General features: G+C 42.3%; 1 protein-coding gene across 1 annotated transcript in view; it reads left to right on the top strand.

The window, feature by feature from the left end:
• Nucleotides 1-13,785, top strand: part of ptprdb (protein tyrosine phosphatase receptor type Db) — a 162,521-nt gene that overhangs the window by 26,176 nt on the left and 122,560 nt on the right. Inside the window, exon 3 of the mRNA XM_069665336.1 lies at nt 3,415-3,440. The gene's annotated coding sequence lies outside the window, so the exon portion shown is untranslated. The remainder of the gene's footprint in view (nt 1-3,414; nt 3,441-13,785) is intronic.

Raw genomic sequence — 13,785 nt, 5'->3', positions numbered from 1 at the left:
ATAAATATGCTGATGCTCTCTCTCTCTCTCTCTCTCTCTCTCTCTCTCTCTCTCTCTGTGTCGGGCGGGTGAGTGACTGAGATGGCACTGATTGGACAGAGTAATTGGACCTAATGAATATGTCAACAGCCTGTTTCTTTCTCTCTCCATTAAACACAACTGGATTAGATTTACTGTGCTTACTCTAACAACTTAAAGACTCCATCAGTAGGCTACTTTCCACACACACACACACACACACACACACACTCACAGACACATCTGCACTCACACACACGCACACACAGAGATTGGCTTAGCTCAGTAGATCAATGGCCTCTTGGTCAATGTCTCCTTCGGGAGGGTAATCTATCTGCTCCTCACTAATGAAACACTCTGATCGCTCTCTGGCGTGTGTGTGTGTGTGTGTGTGAGTGTGTGTAGGTTTACGTGTGCACTCATGGGTGTCAGATTGTCTCCATAATGTATGTATACGGCGTCATGTTGTTTGTTCTTAGTTTAATTACAGACTTATCTACCATGCTACACATACACACATCATAACTGTGTGTGCGTGTGTTTTTAATGGGCTTTTAAAAGAATAATTACCGTCATCTTCACCTCGTGTTAAAGACCCTCTTGTGCGTTCAAAAAACGTAACATTTGGGGTGAAACAGATGTAAAGGTTTTTGCATTTGCTTTGTATCAAACAGTCTGCATTTATTTTTTTCTTAAAGAAAAAAGGATATTAACAAAACATCTCATTCTCATTCAATCAGTAGGTGAAAATTTCCTGCTGTTTTCCATCTCTTCTGTGTCTAAAAATGCCATCAAAGTGAGCCCCATGATAAAATACAAAAACCAAATGAAGTGTGCACAGCCAGTGAGACACAACAACCCACATGGTCACGCAAAGGCAATAAAAATATCCGTCCTTCCTCTACAATGTCGGCAAAAAGATGTCTTTTATAATTAAAAATGTAAAAGTCTTGTGTTTCGCGGCGGCCTGAGATGTAACCGCGAGGTGACATCACCGGTTCAGTGCAGGCCGTGGACCCTCGCTGCACGCCATGCCCTGCTCTTTGTCTGCCTCTGTAACTCTACCTATGCAATAAAGGCACAGTGTAATAAAAAGCCATCACCACTATGTAGTAAAAACAAAGAACAGAGTATACCATGACCATTTGAGATTTAATAAGATAGATCCCCTGATCCCTGCTGTGTATACATGTGCTGTTTATTTGTGTTCCTTTTTATATCTCTCAGAACTAGTTGTGTGTATGACACATGTTCTCTCCAACTTCAAAATAGACAGTCCACATATGAAGTCCTCTGAATCAGCCATTGTCATCCAGGGTCGTCCAATAACAGAGCTTTGTCACGGCCGCTGTGTCTCATACAGATGCACAGCATAGTGTCTACTTTCATCCTTTCTAACACGTCTGTTTGGTTCTAGGCACTCAAAGTACTTAAGGTCAGATTTATGGAAAAACAACATGTTTAAGTTCAGAAAAATCATCATCATCATCATCATCATCATCTCCCACGACTGTAAACCCAAGTAGGTTCTTCTGTGTTACTAATGGTAGCTGCTCTGGGCGTCTACTATAGGGGTGGGAATCGCAGGGTAACTCACGATACGATACGCGACACTCTGCCCACGATACCGATAATATCACGATACAGCGATTCTGCGATAATTGATATACTGCAAGCCAATCAAAAAATGATACATCACGATATCTGATTAACTTCTTTTTGGCCAATTTCGCTCACGTGACCCTCATTCATGTCATAAGCGCCACCCGGAGGAGTCATGAAGTATTCGGCGCCAGCCGATCAATAATTGTATTGAGTCAGGACAACGATATATTGCCACATCGATGTTTTGTCCCTCCTCTAGTCTATTTCCACGTACAGGTTTACTTTTGAGTTAGTTGAAGCCTGACTGAGTGAGTGAGTGAGTGAGTGACGGTACTTTCAGAGCCATAGAGAGAGAGAGTTGCGACGTCGCAATGGTTGGATCATGGAGCAGACTGGACCTCCACTGACGCGACTCTCTGTCTATGTGGCTCTGGATACTTTGTTCGGGGAGTAGGCAGTGCTGCTCCTCCGCTGCTCGTTCGCTGTCGTCACCATGCGGTCAGCCACATACTAGATTTTGACCTTGTCTTGTTTTGACAAGTATGGTTTTTGAACAGCAATCTCCTGGAACTCTGTACAGTTAGTTACATAGAGTACGTTAGAACACAAGGACATACGTATGTTCTTATTTAAAACCCAAACCGTTGTCTTTCCCTTAACATAACCAAGTATTTATGGTGCTTAAACATAAACAAACCAGCATTTGCTTTTTTCTTATTGCTTACTTTACTGCTTTATTTTGATTTCATTTTATTACAAATATATATTGTTGCTAGCGCATCTGTGTATGATGAGTTGGAGACAAGAACAACCTTAACAAACTGTCTGAGAATGTTTAAGGTCGCCTTTGAGTGTTATTTTTCTTTTAATTTGGCAACACTTGGATTATTTTCTTATGTAGGTATAGTCTGTACATCTTGTCAGAGGGAAAAACAGTCCTTTATAAAGAAGGACATGATATTGATTGAATATGGGGATACCAGCGAACATTTTCTCTCCTGAAGGACTATCACAGTCACAGCGAGAAAAGTGACAGAAATATTTGTGTCAAGAACAAAACAAGAGAGTCATAAAGAGAGGTTCAAACCCTGTCTCCTTCCTCACCTCCGTGCAGCTCAGTCACAGCATGAGCTGCGCGTGAGCATTTCAGAAACTTCCAAAAAAACGTCCGGACAGATCCCCAAATCCCCAAGTCCAGCGTCTCAGTTTGGGAGGGAAGGGGGCTTTCCAAAGCGGTTCAGCCATCTCACAAGCACTTCTGACGGCTTCCACTGGCAGCTTCAGGGTGTTTTCAAGGCCGCTCATATTGCAGCCAGGAGAGCGTGGCAGTGTGAAGTACAGTAGGTCAGCGGTTGGCAAAGGAAGAAAGAGAAGAAGAGCGATCAAACCAGCTCTTCTCCCCGACTTCCTGCTCTGCTCTGGGGTCCTGAGCTGCAGGAGGAAGGGAGGAGAGGAATATTGTGCAGGATCCAGAGCTTCAGGAAATCCATGACAGCTATTTTTAGAAGATTTAATTTGTTTATTTAAACTTCACACAGCCTCTTAAAAAGCTGATTTGAGCAGCTTCTTTTAGGATCTTTTAACTACATATCTTGAAATTGTATTCAGTGAAGCAGCTCCCGCACTTTGAAATCTCTTTACAGTCCCCTTCACATCCTCCTGTGAAGTGTCTTGGAAAGTTGTTGTTCTGCCACTGTGCCCTATGGTAATCTAATTTCAATCTTTTTTCTCCCTCTTCTCCCTCCCTCCCCCCTCTGTCTCCCCTCCTCCTTTTACTCTTTCTCTTTGCAGTTTGACGTGTTGAAGTGCTTCTTAAGGTAAGAGAGAATCTCATTCTGTGTACTCCTCCTCTTGTACTTTCTCCCTCTGATTTTTCAACCCATAAAACACAGCATGCCGTCCGCACTTGGCACAGTGTGTGTATCACGAAACAATCTGCGTCCTCAAAATTTATTTGGCTCAGACTCCTGCTCACTGAAAACACAATAACGTTGTGTTAAGATAACAAAGAGACACTCTGGGAAGCACTTCCACCGCAACCCACCGGTAATGCCATGATTAGAAATGCACAGACGTGAAGCAGCAGCCAGCAGGACATGTGTCCTTCCTTTAGTGTATAAAACATTTTAACCAGTACGATTTATCATGAGGGCTTTGAAGAAATATTCTGATAATAACACACAGTAAATCCTCTTCCCTTATGTCTTTAAACTGCACCTGTCTGTCACAAGCTTTTAGTCATAACCGGGCCTGTTTGGGGAAAACCTGCCTTATACTTTTAAAAGGAAACGCTGCTGTTATTGTTTATTTAGGGATTACTGGTTTCAGCTTTAGTATATCTCAAACTTATTACTTTCACTCTGGGATGCTCTGTAATATCGGCAGACTCACAGTACTTCCAGAAGAAAATTAAATGTGCGACAGTGTCATACAAGTGTGCAGGACGTGTGTAACAGCTGACAGCAGTGGACAGTGTGAGAACGGACACAAAAACATGCTATCAGTTCTTGTATGAGTTGAAAATCTTGTGGCTTCAAATTAATTTAGATTATCAATGGTTTTATTTTACAGCTCAGTAATTTGACTTTAGCTTTAAAACGCTCCGCCACATTTCTGCTGTGGTTTTTCAAAACTAGAGAGGAGCTGTTCAAACTGATTGTTGTCTCTTTATTTGATCGTAGTTTGACAAGATGAAGACAGACACAATGATTAGAAAACTCGTTCACAGTTAAAGTTATATAATACCAAAAAATATTGATTATCATTTTAAAGACTTTAAACACCCAGAATAAATAAATCCCCAAATCTGACAAAATGTATTAAACAGCTACTAGAAAATCAATACATCAACCAATAAAAATGTTTCTGAGATTAAATAATATTTTAGAAATATAAAGCTTTTCTTTAACCTCCAATCATTGAAAAAGGTGTTTTGATGTATTTTATCTGAGGCACCAAAGGTTTAAAAAGAGTTAAGGGGAGCTGGTTTACAGAGGCGTACTCGGGCTGTTTGAGGGGCAGGGGCAAAACAAAGGGGCAACCGCTGTATGCCATTGGGCACCAGCACGCAGAAAGTTGTGATGCAAAACAACAATGTGGGCATTTTAAGCTATAGAGGCAAACCATGAGGGCAATGTATCATTTAGCCACTGGAAGGGCACCCTTAGGGCACTTCATCATTTTTTTAATCAATGACAGGGGCATCTATGAGGGCACTTTCACTGTGTTTTTTCAGACATGCGTGCACCAGGGCGGGGGTGATTGGCCCCTGCCCGCCCCTGAGTACACCAGACCAGTGGTTTAGCTCAGTTGGTAGAGCAGGCGTCCTATGTACAGAGGCAGAGGCTCCACTCCCGATCTGCCTATCTTTCTCTGTCTGTCTCTCTTCAGCTGTCCCACCAAATAAAGGCAAAAGCCAAATAAATCATCTTGAAAAACAAAAAAGAGTCTAAAGGCCAGCTCAGACAAAAGATTTGCAACAAAAAACAGAAAGTTGCTCAGAAACGTTGCAGCGGTGTGCACTTCTCCTCTCAGCTGACTCTGGCCTGTCAGGTCACCAGTGGCTGGTTTAAGAAAGGAAGCATCGTCACCTTTTCAGCAGCCAATCAGCTTGTTGCAGAGTCTGCATATTCAGTCAGATACAGACTTTTGGATGAGGTCAAATCCAGGATTAAGTCAAAAGGTAGAAAAGATAAACAGCCATTTATTTATGACACAAGTGACACACATCTTCAGGGTGTAATGAGAAGAACTTATACAGAATTTACACACTTTAAAATTTGACTGTCAGTTTAAGAAGTTTCAACTAATTTCCTCGTGAATCTAAACTGGCTTTATTACCTTTGAATACATGTTGGCAGTTCTCAGCTCCATAATGATAGACCTCTGTGTCTACGCTTAATGGGCCTGATTAGTTCATATATCCGGACTGAAGGGGCATCTGTCCTTCATTGACATGTCCTTCACACTCTTCATTTTTTATTTATTTTTTGCTGTTTATGCTTTTATGTAGAGAGAGAGGACAGTGGATAGTGCCGGAAACAGGTCAAGCATGTCAGAATTTTTTGTACCTTCCTTCCTAGTTTGACATCTCCTACGACGTGTTCCCTGACGTTGACCAGTAGGATGTCAGAGTGCTCTGATGCGTAAACGTATGATTGACAATTTCTTGTCCAGCCTCCCCGATGACCTATTGCCCCGCACAGGGTCGTGAATGATGATTGGTCGGGGTCATACTTGCAGTGTTGCCAGTCTCCCGACCATGACACGGCATGACTGTATGCCACTGTGACTGATTAATCTGACATGGTGACCATCGTAAAAGACAAAAATAATGTGTAGTCTGATCCCGGCATTAGGCCATACTCAGACTACAGGAGTTTTAAAATGCTTTAGGAATCAAGTTACATAACGCAGACAAAGAGAAACACAGATATTCTTCTAATCTCAAACATGCATACACCACACAATACTGGCCGCCACTCACTTCAAGATTATTGTGTGGGTCAGAGGGAGCCACGTTCCCTTCACGCGATCTCTCATGATCTTACCAAATCTCACAGGGAAGCATGTAAACAAAGAAAGGCCAGATACAAATAAAGTTTTGCAGTACAAAAAAAAGAGTGGGAACACAGAAAATACAGCGAGAACTCGAGGGGAGATTGTACCTGTTCTTTTTCTGTCAACAGTAGTATGCTAGCTCATGTAGCCTCAGGGACTAGAATGTTTACCGGTGCTCTGAAACACGATCAGCTGCTTCTCGTGCTTGTAGACTTCTTTCTTTCATTGGCTATTGTTTTCGGGCTCGGAGACTTAACCTTTAAATCCTGAATATCAAACGTGTCATATTATCAAGAGGGCTCCGATGAGTCTTTGAGCAGTTCGGGAGTCTTAATATTGGATCTGTAGACCCCTCACATTAGCAGATAATCTGAGAGATATTTAGAATCACCACAACAGAATTGTGTTATAGAACAACAGTAAAAAAAAACATTGGCTCAGGGTGGTTACTACTTTTACACTGTGTTTAAATCTGAAAAATACTGCCACATATAAATATTGAGAAAAGGCTGTGAAACTGTAATTGCTGCTGAATTTAGTCCAAGGAGCCCACACTTGTCTCAGAGCTGAGGACAAGTAGAGAGTCGTGCCAATCCTCTGAAGAAGTTAAGACATAAAAAGCAGCACAATTGTAGCTACAAGGTTTTAACCAAACACAGATGCCATGTTAGCGTGCCCTTTAGTGATTGTTTGCTTTGGTGCCCAAGGTTTTGCATCAGATTTGAACCTCTCTGTGTGTGCGTGGGACAGAGAGAGAGAGAGAGAGAGCATGTGTCTGCATCTGAGTCCCTGTCTCCCTCCTTGCGTGTGTGTTTCTGGTTCCCAGTGTTTGGAGTGCGCTCTGTTGGGACTGTGTGTAGAGCCTCATTAGTGGTTAAGGTTTGGCTGGCCTGCTGCTACTGGAGACTCACTCTGGGGCACAAAGTCGTATGTTCCTCTGCTGCTGGACCATCTGCCACATTGGCCCTCACTGGAGACCCTGGGTTTGTCTCTTTTTTCCCCCTGTTTACTTGTATCTGTGTGAGCAGTGGTGGCAGGTCACTGGTACAGTTACAGAAGAGTGAATGAATGAAAAGGAGGAAATAATTTTACTTTCCGACACACAACCTTTGGCACCAGAGCAAACGGATACAGATTGTATCATTATTTAAACAAGAGCCTGACCGATATATCGCTTGGCTGACACTATCGGGCCGATATGGGCAGATCACAGAATTATCAGTATTGGTTTATATGTTGTGTAAACATAAAACACACTATAGAAAAAAAATACTTTGTCTCATTGAGAATTTTTTTCAAAATTATTTTGCTTTTTTCAGGAACACAACAGATACACATTTATGACACACATGCAAAAACAACAAACAAAAAACATGTCATATGATTCTTATGTAGCTATATTATATTATAAGATATTATCGTTATGCATTACGTTATATTCTCAAGTGTTCATACGTCTTGGTTGGTGACTTTCAAGATATTTAATAAATTGTCCTCATATTCTAAAAAGGCTCTGTATTTTCGCTTTAGTGGCATAAGTTAGTTTTTCCATGGCTAAGCGGTTGGAAAGACTTTTAAACCAATGTCCAACTGTAGGTATCTCGTTGCTTTTCCAGCCTGTTGCAATACAGCGTTTAGCCTGAAGTGAGCGTAAAGTAACTGTTGTTTTATTTGCACCTGAAAGTCTCAATTCAGGTGAAAGCCAGGCAGGGCAACAAGAGATAATATCAGATATAGTTTGTATGAACGTTTCCCAGAATTGTTAAATTTCCGGGCAGCTCCAAAGACAGTGGAATAATGTGCCTTCTTCTAGGCCACATTTAATACATAGGTCAGGATTATTACAATGAAAGCGATGCAACAGGGAGGGGGTTGTGCTTGTGCGCACAATCCATTTAAATTGCATGATTTTAAACCTGGTGTTGATAGTCTAGCTTTGCCGTCACATTGTTTGTCCAGCAGAATGCACTCTAAATTGACGGTTTCTGATACTCGCATTGCTGTCTGCAGCACATGTAGTGGAGCATCCAAGCTGAAAAGATAATGGTCCAAAGATTTTTTTTAAGTCGTATGGTATTTAAAGCTCCTGTGAGGAACTTTTGGTTTGTGTTGATTTTGGCGCCCCCTGTGGACAATGCCGATTTTTTCCTGTATGTGCTTAAGTGGTGTTTTTTAACAAAAAATCTCTCCTGCTTTCTTTAACAGTCATATGTATCATTAACTTTAAATATAGGCCCTGGAAAATGTAAACAAAGGCAGCTTGCAGTTAATCGCTTCATCTGACACCTACCCTCCGCCAGCAGTTTCAGGCATTAAAAATAACTATATAGAAATAATCAATCTTGTCGCTGATGGTCTGATTTGTTTTTGTAGCTCATAGAGAGTAATCAGAATTAATTTCAGTCTGTTTCATAACCAGCGAAAAACTCACAGGAGCTTTAATGTTCTTAGTTATTGGTTCAAAAAAGCAGCTTCCTGAGTCCCTTTGCAATGTCACATCACCTCAAAATTGGTGCTAAATCCACATAAAAGAGGTCTAGTTTCGTTTCTGCTCAAGATGACACTACATCGGCAGACACATATTTAATTTTTTCAGTGATATTGGTCAGTCTCTGAAATCCCTTATCGGTCAGGCTCTAATTTAAAGCACCTCAGACCAGCCCCTGTCCAATGACATTCACCATTAAAGTAGTGCATGGAAAAAAGGCGTTACTTTTACTTCGAAACATTGATTTTGCTGCTAATATTCTGCTCATTTATTATGTAAAACTTTGCACTTGGAACTTAATTTCCATCCATCCACCCATCCTTTATCCATTACGCTTATCCTGTTCAGGGTAGCGGGGAGCTGGAGCCTCTCCCAGCTCTCATTGGGCGAGAGGCGGGGTACACCCTGGACTGATCGCTAGTCAATCACAGGGCTGACACATAGAGACAGACAACCTTTCACGCTCCCATTCGCCAATGAACCTAACGAGCATGTCTTTGGACTGTGGGAGGAAGCCGGAGTACCCGGAGGTAATCCACGCATGCACGGGGGTGAACATGCAAACTCCACAAGATATATAAGAACAATGACATTTAATCCACTGCTGTTTGTGCATCTGCATGCGTTTGTGTTAAGTGGTTGCATTGTGTAGATATCAATCATTCTAGTCGGTAACATTGTTCCAGATGGCAGGTGAAGTGATGAAAGAAAAAAATGAGTCAAGTGACGAATCAGGATGATAATTCAATTAATAATTCATGTCCGGTCAGACACACAGAGGAGTATAAAGAAGTGGGTCGTAGAGAATGACCCCTGCTTGATCTGCTCCATAGCGCATCACTGTATGTTAACAACAGCTCGACACAAACCCAACTTGTGTAATGTGTTGTGTTGGCCATAAAACCTGGTTTAAAGTGGTAGCTTTAACAGCAGCGCTCAGCAGGAGAAAGGTTAATTATCACATCCTGTTACAGACAGACAGGACACCGCCTCCTGTCAGGCACACACACAAACTCGCAGACCATCAAACAAATCTGTGTGTGTGTGTGTGTGTGTGCCTTATAAAGGTGTAATCTAGCATCTGTTTGTCCTCAATTACCTCATCACCTGATTGCGGCCTTTGTTTCTCTCTCCTCCGCTCGCCTCCTCCTGCCTCTCACATCAGCCATATTTACATTAAGTCGCTTTTCATTCATGAAGGGGAAAAAAAAGCCACCCTGTCCTCTTGGATCACGTTTCCTCACTCTGATACAATGTGTGAATCGGGCAGGTTTTTTATCACATCTCTTGAATTCAAAGACGAAATGACGGATGGGTGGACGGAGGTGTGAAGCAGTGAACCTCAGAAAATGATTGCTGCTGTGTTGTCTCCAAGATGCCAGACAATTTAGAGCGGAAAAAAAACAACATTAAACTGACAACTGAGAAGGAAGCACAAAGAAGTAGTGGAATTTCTTTTCCTCCACTTCAGGTCATGAACCCTTTCAAAAATATTTCTACTTTCTTTCATGTCACTCGCCTCTTCTATCCACTTTATCTTTCTCCTCAAACATTCCCATCACCTTCTTTTAGTGTCTCCTTTTCCTCTTATCCTCCTACTTTGTGCACATCCACCCCCTACTTGTGCTGTCTCCCATCCTCTCTCTCCCCCCCCCCCTCTCTCTCTCTCGTGCTCCATCATAATTTCATTGCCAGTCTAGACAGCTTCTGCAGCAGGTGCCGAGGCTGGGAGAGGTGGAGAAAAAATAGGGTGAGAAGGAGAGAAAGGGAGGGAGGAAAGGAGCCAAGGGGATAAGGAAGACCTGAGCGAGAACAGAGAGAGATTAATAGATCAAGCGGCAGAGGCGTATGATGAAAGTTTAGAAGAGTATGGAGAGGAGAGGAAAGGAAATGAAAGGAAGGGAGAGGGAGGGGTCAGGTTAAGGTAGGATTGGAGCAGAGAGGAAGGCAGAGAGGGGGGAGGCAGAGATCTGAGTAAATCAGGTGGGCGCTATGGGGAGAGGAGAGGTGCGGAAGAGGCTATTTTAATGCAGGGTAGAAATCAGGTGGGAAGAGGTGGGAAGAGGAGGAAGTGGCAGAAAGACAAGAGGAAGGAGAGGGGATAGGAGGTGTGGTGCAAAGGAGCGAATGAGGTAAGGTGTGGGGGGGAGGGAGAGGAAGGAGAAGAAGTCCCAAGAAAAGGTGGGAGAACAAGGATGCATAGATGGATGGAGTAAGTGCAGGGGAGAGGACAGGAACAGTGTTGTTGTGCTTTTACGGGAGGACGCGGGCTGCAAGGAAGTGAGGCGGGTAATAAGGCCATATCTCATTCCTGTGGAGCAGCCTCTATCCTATTAGTGACTACCTCTCGCCGGATGACTTATATGCACCTCGTTTTTCACCAACACTATGACAGCAGATGCTTGGGAAGAAACAAACACACATGCACACACAGACGCACACACACACTCGCCAGCACGTTCACACAGCGACAGGAGCGATGACAGGAGGAATCTGCTCCTCCTCCCCGATGTGAAGAGAAAACACCATCAGTGCGGAAAAATGACAGCTTACTACGGCGCTTCAGACTGTAGGATCACCTTGGAAATGTCATTATGAAATTCTGATTCAAGAAAAGCTTCAAATTACTTGTGAAAAACTTGTTATTGTACATTTTAGTCACTGAAAACGAAGTCACGTTACTTTACTAATAACTTAAACACAAAAGTAATCCGTTACATTACTTTCATCACTCGGACAAGCACCATCAAAGGTACTTTTAAAACATTTATAAAGCCAACTGAGAACAAAAACACTTCTCAAATGTAAACAGTGGCTAACGTTAGCAAGACGTTAACAAGTGAGCTCTGCCTTCTTGTCTTCTTTTAGTAAAGGCCAATTGTCTCCCCACACTGCCTGCGAAACAGAGGTCATCACTCTGTTAAACTCCCGCTAAGACATCCTGACCCCCAAATTGTTGAGGTCGTTGAGATTATTCAATCAATAAAATCAGTCAATAAACCACTTCACTTTTTTAATGCCTCTTGGGGCAAAAGGTTTGGTGCAGCTTGTACTTGTGAGTAAATAAACTTAGAGCTAAGATATGGATTAGGATAGAATAAAATGAAAGAAACTTGATTAACAATAAATGGATTAGGCTGACGATAAAGAGAAACACCTATCGGTTTAGCATTTAGTAGTCTAAATGCAGAGGGGTAGAGTTCGGCAGTAGGAGCCGCTGTAGCCGAAACACACACTTAACTTACCTAAAAAAAAGCAGCAAAGATCCCGCACGTCGGCTTATTTAACAGCAGAACAGCTTCTTTGTGTTGTCTGAGGTTAATGTTCACAGATATGGAAACTTCAATGACTGTAGTGATTGTTTTAGTTACGTCTCCTCTCTCCGTTCCTCCTCTACTCTGCTAATCCAGGACAGATCGGCTGGAGCCGGATTTGTCAACAGAGCTGTCAATCATCCTTTTTACAGCATCAAATAACTAATTAAAAATAAACTTGTTTGAAAAGTTAACGCTAAGACATAAATCAGCATAAGAACTAACTATTATGACAGAAACCATGTTGAGTATTTAGATTTTATAGTTTGACTCATGTCCCATCTGTTAACATGGAGGAGGCGGGCTTTATGACCTATACTGCAGCAAGTCAGCAGGGGGCGCTCCAAATGTTTTGGCTTCACTTTTAGGGAGCTGTCATGTCGTCCATCTTGTTATACAGTCTATGGTGGCAACAGAGAGAATTCTGATGCAAGAACATGTCCAAAGAGGCCAAAATACTTGCTGCTTTAAAGGTATAATAAGTAGCAGTTTTCCTTGCATTTTGTCAACAACACATTGAAACTGGGCCCCTCCTCCTGGGCTCTTCATCACCAGAAGCTCACTCTCACTCTCTCGTGCGAGAACATGCCCACCCCGCCGAGCTAACACCGACAGCATCACGGTGACCTTTGCACTAGCATGCTAAATCACCGGTTAGCTTCTCCTACCCGGTTTGAGGCACCTACCTGTCCAACAGAAAGAAGGCCAACTCTGCATCGCTCTTCCGCCATGTCCGCCGGTCTGAATGGAGCCCAGCTGCTGATTTGAACCACTCCCACACTCACCTCTACGCTGTGATTGGCTCAGGGAACCACAACAGCGCCCTATAGAATAGAAGCAGAGGGAAAGGTCAAGGGTCTGCACACACACTCAACACACATGTATAGAGGCCCATAAGTGATGATTAATATTATATTATATTAGTAAAAGTCTATATTTTATTTTTCTACAAAAATCTTATTATTATATTATTATGAATCTACTTATTATACCTTTAAGGAGGATTTGCTGGTCACAAAAGGAACTCAGATCACTTTGTTTCACTTATTAACTTAATTGTAATTATAACTGTAACTTCTGACTAACCAACGCTGGTGAAGGAAAGACTGTTTGATGGACGCTGTGTGAACCAGATGTGAGGAGCTGATTTACATTGTAAGGTCACTCAGCCGGCTCAAGATCAGACTGCCTGTTTTAAGCATGGAAACAGATCTTGTTCTGCTCAGCCAACATCCTTGTTCTCTTACAGTCGGTGTGTCTGAGTTCTGTATAATCAGTCGCTTCAGGGAGTTTTGTAATTGCAAGATATTTAACAAAATCCCCTTCTAACTTGCAAGGGTGTGCAGTTTGGACCAGGCCCACACTTTTACTTCATAAACCCTCTGAAATCATTTTAATATTTCTAAAACATGTGGCAGAACAATGTCTGATGTGCATTCAGAAACACTATCATTCAAACTCAGAGGATTAATACTAAACACAAACAGTAATAGTCTTGATACCACACATAAACACACACTCTCACTCCATTATAACATGATTTCTATCCCGTCTTGTCCTTTAAAGGGAAAGTTCATTTGTGTTATTCTAATTTACCATCTCCATCCTGACATTTCCTCCAGAGAATGAAGACTGACCCGGTCACGCTCCTCACCCGCGGGAGTCCGAGCGACCTCAAGGACTAATGGTTCGGAGAAAGGGGATATAAGAATCTATTCCAATAATTTTAGCCATTTTAATTAAATTTATGCATATTCTTCCCTGTGAAGAATTTGGGGCAGCTGTATCAGCAAGAGGTGG

This window comes from Semicossyphus pulcher, unplaced genomic scaffold (assembly GCF_022749685.1).
Source record: "Semicossyphus pulcher isolate SPU_LCO1_2020_fin unplaced genomic scaffold, fSemPul1.0.p SCAF_17, whole genome shotgun sequence".
Lineage (NCBI taxonomy): Eukaryota > Metazoa > Chordata > Actinopteri > Labriformes > Labridae > Semicossyphus > Semicossyphus pulcher.
Note: the sequence above shows the minus strand (reverse complement) of the source record. Positions and strands in the feature narration are given on the sequence as shown.